The 10,344-nt window shown below is 38.7% G+C and overlaps 1 long non-coding RNA gene across 1 annotated transcript in view; it reads left to right on the top strand.

The window, feature by feature from the left end:
• LOC112390944 (uncharacterized) overlaps positions 1-9,801 on the top strand; it is a 128,517-nt gene extending 118,716 nt beyond the window's left edge. The window contains exon 5 of the long non-coding RNA XR_003001369.1: positions 9,618-9,801. This is a non-coding gene — a long non-coding RNA (uncharacterized LOC112390944). The remainder of the gene's footprint in view (positions 1-9,617) is intronic.
• Positions 9,802-10,344: the final 543 nt, after the last annotated feature.

Consider the following 10,344-nt stretch of genomic DNA (forward strand, 5'->3'; position numbering starts at 1 on the left):
ATATGTATATATATATAATAACTTCTTTGCTGGCAATAGTTGGAAAAATCAGAACAAAGCAGAAAAATATACATGCAGATTTTTTAAATTGACAAAGCTGAGACAACTGTTATGTGTTTACTTAGGCCAGAGTATGCCCACGTGATGCTCTGTACTAGGAACACAAAAATGAATTAGGAGTGATTTCTGTTCTGGAGAAGTTGAGAAGGTGTGGCGATGGGGAGACAGATGTATGAACAATTAATTTGATAACTGTAGATATATCAAGTTGAATGGAAGCACAGAGGAATTATTTGGTTATGCAGGCTGGATAGCTGGGAAGGATAAAGAGGAAACATCATAAAGAAAAGCACAGGAGTCTGAATGTTTATGTCAGTGATCTGAGGTTGGAGAATCATCCTCAGTGTGCCTGAAAAACAGAGTCTGGGAAAGAGAGGTGAAAGAAAACCCAAGCAATGGATTGTGAAGACCCTGGTTGCCAGGCTGAAGGGACCTTGCTTTATTGGAAAGGATGAGGTGGCTGAGAAAGAAGGGTGGCTGAGATGTAAAAACTGGTTTTGTTAAAAATACTGAACTTGAGTAACAAAAATATATCAAAAATATCTACATGGGGCTTCCCTGGTGGCGCGGTGGTTGAGAATCTGCCTGCTAATGCAGTGGACACAGGTTCGAGCCCTGGTCTGGGAGGATCCCACATGCCACGGAGCAACTAGGCCCGTGAGCCACAACTACTGAGCCTGTGCATCTGGAGCCTGTGCTCTGCAACAAGAGAGGCCGTGATAGTGAGAGGCCCATGCACCGCGATGAAGAGTGGCCCACGCTTGCCACACTGGAGAAAGCCCTCGCACAGAAACGAAGACCCAACACAGCAAAAATAAATAAATAAATCTGTTCTTTAAAAAAAAAAAAAAAAATCTACATGATGTGGAATGTTTACTGACAAAAGTTTACATCAAATTTTATTTTATTTTGTACTTACGTGGCTTTTCATTACCACCCCCTGCACACACACAATAATTCACTTTCTACTTTCAAGCAGATAAAGGTTTATTTAAAAAATACAAGTTTACTTTTCTTGACTGACCAATTTTGTGACATTTGCACATGAAATGAAATAAAATGTTTGGCCACAACAAAATATTTTTTCCACATTAGCTTTTGACAGGAAGTTGACATGGATTATTCAACAACTATATACAAAGTTGAGAAAGCAACATAATTTCAAGGAAAAAAAAATCTCTTTATCAAGAAACATTAAACTCTTAAGGGAAATGAACATATGTTCCAAAACCATAACTTTGTCCTAAAGAAAATTTTAAGAATGCTAGTTTTCCCATGATGACGTTATCCAGAATTTTAATTCCCTCATTAAAAGAAGATTTGCCATAATTAGGAAACAAATCAAATAATCAAAGCATTTAGAACAAGATAAATTGAAGTTTCTGAAAAGAAAAATATTAATGTGCTTCAGTAGATATTTGAAGGCCTTTGTGTATACATGCAGAGCTTTAAAGGGAAATTTATTCAAATACTTAAGATGGTAAGTAATGCTCACATGTAAGTATATTTCATTCCAAAAATATCACTGTTTTGGGGGAAGTTTGGAACAAGATTAAATAATTTAACTTAAGACTTAGAAACATTTTTGACTGAACAAGCAAATCCTCTCTCCCTTAAAGAAAAGGGATGTGGAGAGAAAAAAGTTGGATTTGTCAGAACAAAATAAAGTCAAAGATCACAAAGATTTATACGTCTGTAAAAGGAAAACCTTCAGAATCCTTCTGCAGCCCTAAAGAGCTCTAACATGAATTTGGACATCTGCCAATGGGCTTGCCATTGGCAAGGGTGCTCTGTGTCTAGACACCTACACAGATAGGTAAGATTCATACTGTTGCATCCAGTGTCACACCTCACAGACCTAGCAAGTAAGTGCAAACCTAGCACATAAGAGACAACAATCACACTCAGAAACTGCTTATTGGGTAGCTGGTATTTCTTAGTTTGTGTCCTGGGCAGAAAGCTCCATTACAGAACTCCCCTGTCAACTCAGACATGGTAATCGTTCTTTCAACAACAATTTGAGGGCTTCTGTATTTTGGGTGTTGAGGAGAAAGCTGTAAACAGCACAGACAAGGATCCTTCTCTCAGATAATTTATAAAAGAAACATTAATGAAAAAGTACAGAAAGAAATAAGGTAATTACAGATTGTGACAATTGCTGTGAAGAAGATCAATACAGTGATGCCTAAGAAAGTAATCGGGGAGAGGCTTCTTTAGAGAAAGTAATAAGAAGGGTCAATAAAAATTCCAGTTGAATCCAAGACCTAAGGATGAGATTGTGCTAGACATCTAAAAAGCCATGGAAGAAGAATTCCAAGGGAAGGGCAATACCCCCGAAGGGCAAAAAGGCTTTTCATTTATTCAACAGGTATTATAAACATTTCCTAAATGCCAAGCTCAATGTCAAATGTAAAATTCATGTCCTTGATCTAACAAGGTATTTTAGAGAAGTAGGGAGACACATAATGTAAGCAAGTGAGTCATTGGTGAGTTAAGGGGTTAACGTTTGGATTGAGAGATTCAGGAAAATGCTACATTTTATTTGGGTTGAGGGGAGAAGGGAGAAAGAGGAAAGGCAGCTAGCTAGGAAAGAGTTAAAAATATTGGTGTGCTACCAGCTGATTCTGTTTGTTTGAACCAGCCAGCTAGCAGGCAGGTTGAGTAACTGTCTTCTGTTATCTTCATTAAGACCCTGAAGAGGCAACGTAATGACCAGTCATACATTCAGATTATCTACAGGTATCCATGGCAACAAGTACTAATTGGCTTGCCCTGGGTTCATCTTTCCTGAGAGACTGTCGCTCAGATACCTCTTGGTAGAATTTCTAGTCCAGAAAAACTTAAGTGAAATGACAGAAAAGAAACTCATGACCTGATAGCTTTTGTTCAGTAACTTTCATAGGAAATGCCTGGTGCAGTGAGGACTCATTATTTTGGCCATGTTAGCACTGATGTTATTTATGTTTCAGTTTAGCTTCTGTAGCTCACATGTCATTTGAGACAGCTTGACCTCTGAGAGTCAGATGAAATTGGCTAGATGCCCCCTCCCAGTGGTGGCTGAAGACCAGGAGACTAAGCAGCACAGCAGGCTTCCAGGGAGAAATGTGGCCAAACACTTTTCCTAAACTTTTTTTGTCTCAGAGACTTATTTTGCTGAAGAAATTCAGGAAATGGCTCATTTAGTCATTTTGAGAATTCTCATCCTTTTCCTCATCTAGTTGTTCCAGTGAGGACCATTAAGCACACAGGCATTTGTGTGTCGCCAACTTTAACGAAGCCACAGGTAATGGAAAGGGATGGTACACCTCAGCTTTAGATCTGTTGAGTTGAATATCCAACTTTCTGTTTCTGTGGAGTCTCTTGGGCATTTCCATCAACTCAGATCCTAAGCTTTTACCCCGTTTCTTGTGTCTCTTCTCTTCTTCCCTTTTTACTGCCCAACTCCAACAAAATGATGTAAAAATGTTTGCTAACATTGCTGTCAGTCAGGGCTTGCCATTACCAGGATGGGCGGCTATTGGGATGCTGTGACTCAGAAGGCTTGCCTACCCCAGGGTATTTCTATCATCGGTCAGACAAGAGTATCTGCAGTCCTCACTATCACAGCCATTCTTTTGTCTTATTCCTGACCGCTGGAAGGGCCTTTTTCATCTGAGTCTGTCTCCTGAAAGAAGGAAACCTCATAACCGATTTTCCTGCCTCATCAGCCGTTAATTTTTTTTTTTTTTTTTAAGTGCAAAGTAGTTCTCCATATTGGTTGGAGACTGGGGACAGATAAGTAGAGGAGTGGGAGAGTCGCATAGTCAAGCTACTTCTAGGAAGGCAGCATGATCTATCATGAGTCAACCTTGATAGCTGGGGCAAGAGTGAGGGTGTGTTCAGGTACAGGACAGGAGCTTTGCAGGCATAGAGTAGAAGGAGGAATTCCATAGAAGGATAGATTTCCGCTCATGTGTGTGGCACATAAAGTGCTGAAGACAAAATCTGTTGGCTTTCCAATTTTATTCAAGGCTGGCTCTTATTCTATAACTCGGACTGAATCAGTGGACCTGTCTGACCTTAGAGGTATTTTGCAGACAGGCTCCCCTGTGATCTTGATGAAGTGAAGTAGCTTGGTTAACTCTATTATAGCTAGGGGCAAGAATCTAAATATAAAGTTTGCTGCCTTGCTTTTCATTTGCCCTTAAAAATTTTCACAATCAATATAATCTATAGTTTTTCCCTCCAAAAGGACTCAGTAGATCACTTTACCTCTTTGATATTGATTTACTTAAAATTCTAGTTTTAAAAGAGGGAGGTTAGTCCTTAGTTTTCCCAAATACAGCAAAAACCATTAGTGAAAAATGTAAGGGATCCAAATTAAAAGAATACAGATTATTTGGTATCTTATTTATCTTCAGAACATTTAGCAATTCTCTTCCTTTAAACAAAGAATCGTTGAGATTAAGAAGTAACTTATGTATAAATCTCTGATACTGATTTTAGGATTTTTTTTTTTTCTTTTTTTGCGGTACGCAGGCCTCTCACTGTTGTGGCCTCTCGCGTTGCGGAGCACAGGCTCCAGACACGCAGACTCAGCGACCATGGCTCACGGGCCCAGCCGCTCCGCGGCATGTGGGATCTTCCCGGACCGGGGAACGAACCCTCGTCCCCTGTATCGGCAGGCGGACTCTCAACCACGGTGCCACCAGGGAAGCCCCTGATTTTAGGATTTTTAAAATTATGGTAATTCTGTTTTGATTTTCCCATTAAGTCATAAATTTGGGGAAAGCTAGTACTGATTCTTTTATTTATTTAAAGAGAAACAATCATTTCTGAATTTACATCTAAAAATTTAAAACATACTGAACAGTATAAAAACAAAATAAAAAATGGCTTGAATTATCTACCACTACTCAGGTAACTACACTGATAACTACTCAGAATTATCAATTATTAAAATATTGTTCTACTTCCTTCTAGTGTTTTTCTATTCAGGCATATTAATGCATATACGGATATACACTGCTGTACTTATATATGGTATATGTGTATATGTTTATACCTAAACCAAATTTGTCATATGCTGGATAGTTTTAAATGATACTTTGTCACCTAACAATATGTCATTGAGTGTTCTTCAAAAACATGAATTTTGAGGCATGCAGAGGGTAAGAACATATGGATGCACCACATTTTATTTTGCTACCCTATGTTTTGGAGCATTTCAGTTGTTTCCAATTATTTGTTATTAGAAATGAGACTACAATGAATAGTATTTTTGTTTGTTTTTTTTTTTGCAGTACGCGGGCCTCTCACTGTTGTGGCCTCTTCCATTGCGGAGCACAGGCTCCGGACACTCAGGCTCAGCGGCCGTGGCTCATGGGCCCAGCCGCTCTGTGGCATGTGGGATATTTCTGGACCAGGGCACAAACCCGTGTCCCCTGCAACTGCAGGCAGACTCTCAACCACTGCACCACCAGGGAAGCCCTACAATGAATATTTTTGTTCATAAATTTTCTACTCACTTTTGAGGGAATTACTGGATCAAGTGTCATGAATGACTATTTTTACTTTATTTTTTAAATTGAAGTATAGTTGATATACAATATTATATGTTACATGTGTACAATATAATGGTGCACAAGTTTTAAAGATTGTACTTCACTTACAGTTATTGTAAAAATATTGGCTATATTCCTTGTGTTGTACAATACATCCCCACAGCTTATTTTATTTTATTTTTCCCATAGCTTATTTTATACCTAATAGTCTGTGCTTCTTAATCACCCACCCTATATTGCCCCTCCCCACTTCACTCTCCCTACAGGTAACCACTAGTTTCTTCTCTATATCTGTAAGTCTGCTTCTTTTTTGTTATATTCACTGGTTTGTTGTATTTTTTAGATTCCACATATAAGTGATATCATGCAGTATTTGTCTTTCTCTGTCTGACTTATTTCATTTGGCATAATGCCTTCCAAGTCCATCCATGTTGCTGCAAATGGCAAAATTTCCTTCCTTTTTATGGCTGAATAGTATTCCATATGAATGACTATTTTAAAATAATGTTTAGTGCATATTTTCAGGTTTCCCTCTGGAAGGGATATATCAGTTTCTCCCTTCATAGTGTACAAGGGTACGATCTCATTGTATTCTCACTGACACTGGGCAGTATAATGCTAAGAAGAACTTTGCCAATTTGCTGGGCAAAATGGTCTCTAATTGTTTTAATTATTTTTTTCTTTGTTATCTCTGATTGCCACATTGGTAGCTCCATAAGACATATTAATTTTCCTTTCTTTTATTTTAACCTTGAAAAACAATGGTAATAGTTGCCTTGTGGGGAAATTGGAGAAATTTTTTTTTAACATCTTTATTGGAGTATAATTGCTTTACAATGGTGTGTTAGTTTCTGCTTTATAACAAAGTGAACCAGTTATACACACACAAATGTTCCCATATCTCTTCCCTCTCGCATATCCCTCCCTCCCACCCTCCCTATCCCACCCCTCTAGGTGGTCACAAAGCACCAAGCTGATCTCCCTGTGCTATGAGGCTGCTTCCCACTAGCTATCTATTTTACATTTGGTAGTGTATACATGTCCATGCCTCTCTCTCTCTTTGTCACAGCTTACGCTTGCCCCTCCCCATATCCTCAGGTCCATTCTCTAGTAGATCTGTGTCTTTATTCCCATCTTGCCCCCAGGTTCTTCATGAACATTTTTTTTTTCTCATAGATTACATATATATGTGTTAGCATACGGTATTTGTTTTTCTCTTTCTGACTTACTTCATTCTGTATGATAGACTCTAGGTCCATCCACCTCACTACAAATAACTCAATTAGAGCCATGGCCATTGAGCCTGCACTTCCGGAGACTGTGCTCCACAATGGGAGAGGCCACGGCAGTGAGAGGCCCACGTACCACAAAAAAAAAAAAAAAAAAAAAGAAAAGAAAAAAGAAAAAGATTGCTTTGGCTATTTGGGGTCTTTGTGTTTCCATACAAATTGTGAAATTTTTTGTTCTAGTTCTGTGAAAATTGCCAGTGGTAGTTTCATAGGGATTACATTGAATGTGTAGATTGCTTTGGGTAGTAGAGTCATTTTCACAATGTTGTTTCTTCCAATCCAAGAACATGGTATATCTCTCCATCTATTTGTATCATCTTTAATTTCTTTCATTAGTGTCATAATTTTTTGCATACAGGTCTTTTGTCTCCTTACATAAGTTTATTCCTAGGTATTTTATTCTTTTTGTTGCAATGGTAAATGGGAGTGTTTCCTTAATTTCACTTTCAGATTTTTCATCATTAGTGTATAGAAATGCAGATTTTGAGCATTAATTTTGTATCCTGCTACTTTACCAAGTTCATTGATTAGCTCTAGTAGTTTTCTGGTAGCATCTTTAGGATTCTCTATGTATAATATCATATCATCTGCAAACAGTGACAGCTTTACTTCTTCTTTTCTGATTTGGATTCCTCTTATTTCTTTTTCTTCTCTGATTGCTGTGGCTAAAACTTCTAAAACTATGTTGAATAATACTGGTGAGGGTGGGCAACCTTGTCTTGTTCCTGATCTTAGTGGAAATGGTTTCAGTTTTTCACCATTGAGAACAATGTTGGTTGTGGGTTTGTCATATATGTCTTTTATCATGTTGAGGAAAGTTCCCTCTATGCCTACTTTCTGGAGGGTTTTTATTGTAAATGGGTGTTGAATTTTGTTGAAAGCTTTTTCTGCATCTATTGAGATGATCATATGGTTTTTATCCTTCAGTTTGTTAATATGATGTATCACATTGATTGATTTGCGTATATTGAAGAATCCTTGCATTCCTAGGATAAACCCCAGTTGATCATGGTGTATGATGCTTTTAATGTGCTGTTGCATTCTGTTTGCTAGTACTTGGTTGAGGATTTTTGCATCTATGTTCATCAGAGATATTGGCCTGTAGTTTTCTTTCTTTGTAACATCTTTGTCTGGTTTTGGTATCAGGGTGATGGTGGCCTCATAGAATGAGTTTGGAGTGTTCCCCCCTCTGCTATATTTTGGAAGATTTTGAGAAAGACAGGTGTTTGCTCTTTTCTAAATGTTTGATGGAACTCGCCTGTGAAGCCATCTGGTCCTGGGCGTTTGTTTGTTGGAAGATTTTTAATCACAGTTTCAATTTCAGTGCTTGTGATTGGTCTGTTCATATTTTCTGTTTCTTCCTGGTTCAGTCTCAGGAGGTTGTGCATTTCTAAGAATTTGTCCATTTTTTCCAGGTTGTCCATTTTATTGGTATAAAGTTGCTTGTAGTAATCTCTCATGATCCTTTGCATTTCTGAAGTGTCAGTTGTTACTTCTCCTTTTTCATTTCTAATTCTATTGATTTGAGTCTTCTCCCTTTTTTTCTTGATGAGTCTGGCTAATGGTTTATCAATTTTGTTTATCTTCTCCAAGAACCAGCTTTAACTTTATTGATCTTTGATATCATTTCCTTCATTTCTTTTTCATTTATTTCTGATCTGATCTTTATGATTTCTTTCCTTCTGCTAACTTTGGGGTTTTTTTGTTCTTCTTTCTCTATTTGCTTTAGGTGTAAGGTTAGGTTGTTCATTTGAGATGTTTCTTGTTTCTTATGGTAGGATTGTATTGCTATAAACTTCCCTCTTAGAACTGCTTTTGCTTCATTCCAAAGGTTTTGTGTCATCGTGTTTTCATTGTCATTTGTTTTTAGGTATTTTCTTTTCTTCTTTGATTTCTTTAGTGATCTCTTGGTTATTAAGTAATGTACTGTTTAGCCTCCATGTGTTTGTATTTTTTTACAGATTTTTCCTGTAATTGATATCTAGTCTGTTATCAAAAGAGGAGATAACTGCACTGACACACATACCCTGCTCCCAAGTGTGGCCAAGGGGAGGCTGATTGTGGGGTATGGGCCTTGGGGTTGAGCTTCAGTTGTTGAGCTGGGATTTCTACATGCGAGTTTATGAAGGCCTTTGAGGTGTGACATGGAGCTGGGGTAGGAAGGAATGGAGCAGGCCTCAGGCCAGAGGCTGGGGGCTGGCTCTTCGCTCACTTCATGTTCTGGCAAATTACCCCAAAATTTTGGAGAATTCTAAATTTGAACCTGGGCTCCCAGGTTGTCAAGCAGGAGGATTTGTCAAGGCAGAAGTGTAGGACTTATTTAACAGTGTATTAACTTGATTTAACTCTTTAAAAATCTTTTAAAGATAGATGGACTAGGGGCCTCTGTTTGTACTCTTGCCCTGAGCCCTGCAAATGTGGGGGCTTTAGCTGACCACTTGTCCCTGTTGGATCATTTCTGGATAAATTCAGCAGAACTTTGCGTGGCACAAGATTCACTTTGGCATACCTTGTGACGTAAAAATTTTCCCAATTGAAATCCTTAAATTTAATTTTTCGTATGATAATTCAGTTTACTTGGTATAGAAAAATATAATGGGGCATAGGGAATTTCTCTTTAGGAATTATGGTCATATTCATTTCACCCATTGGAGTCAGTCACATGGTCCCCATTGCCTTTGCTCTGATGCATATGCTTTGCTATTTTTACTGGGTTATTTTCCAGTATCCTGTGGGCCAGTGAGAGCCATGCTGGGAAGCAATCACATTTTCATGGCAAGACAGACCTCCCAGCTGCTAAGCTCCTTTAGGGTAAGAGAGGAGCAGCCCTCGCTAAGATGGAGAGACCTTTCTGGAGACATCTATCCCTTGGTGCACATGGACCATTTCCCATCTTAGCTGGAATCCAGTCTAAGGTAGGTGGTTTATTCCCCTTTACTGTCTCATATAAACTAGAGCTCTTGCTCACTTGCTCTTCATGTTTCTAGTAGACATGTATTGTTTTTGCCTGTCCTGAAACACTTCCCCCTTACTTTATACATATTCCTCCCACTCACTCCTTGGGTCTAGGAGAGCTGTCAACCACAGTGGCCTACTCTTCTTCCCCTGCTCGGTAAGTGCGGGAAGGGAGTGTATGTAACCCTGGCACATCTGGATAATCTTTGCCAGGTCTTTAACTTTGAACAGAGTAACAACTTAGGCTAAAGAGGGTTAAAACTGACTTGTTCTAGAGGAAGCATCCAGAAGAGACATGTTACTGCTACTGAGCTCTCTTGGGCTACCCTTACCTATCCTTACTTAAGCTTGCTGGGTTGGCTTTCTTTCTGATTTTGTGAGCTACCCAGAAACTTTCTAACAAGTTCTTTTGTTTACCTAAGTTAGCCAGAGTTGCTGGCAAGGAAAGAGTCCTAAGTGTCACACTATTCTTTCCATTTGGAACGTCTTCCCCCAAC

The sequence above is a fragment of the Neophocaena asiaeorientalis genome, unplaced genomic scaffold (assembly GCF_003031525.2).
Source record: "Neophocaena asiaeorientalis asiaeorientalis breed wild unplaced genomic scaffold, Neophocaena_asiaeorientalis_V1.1 scaffold55, whole genome shotgun sequence".
Lineage (NCBI taxonomy): Eukaryota > Metazoa > Chordata > Mammalia > Artiodactyla > Phocoenidae > Neophocaena > Neophocaena asiaeorientalis.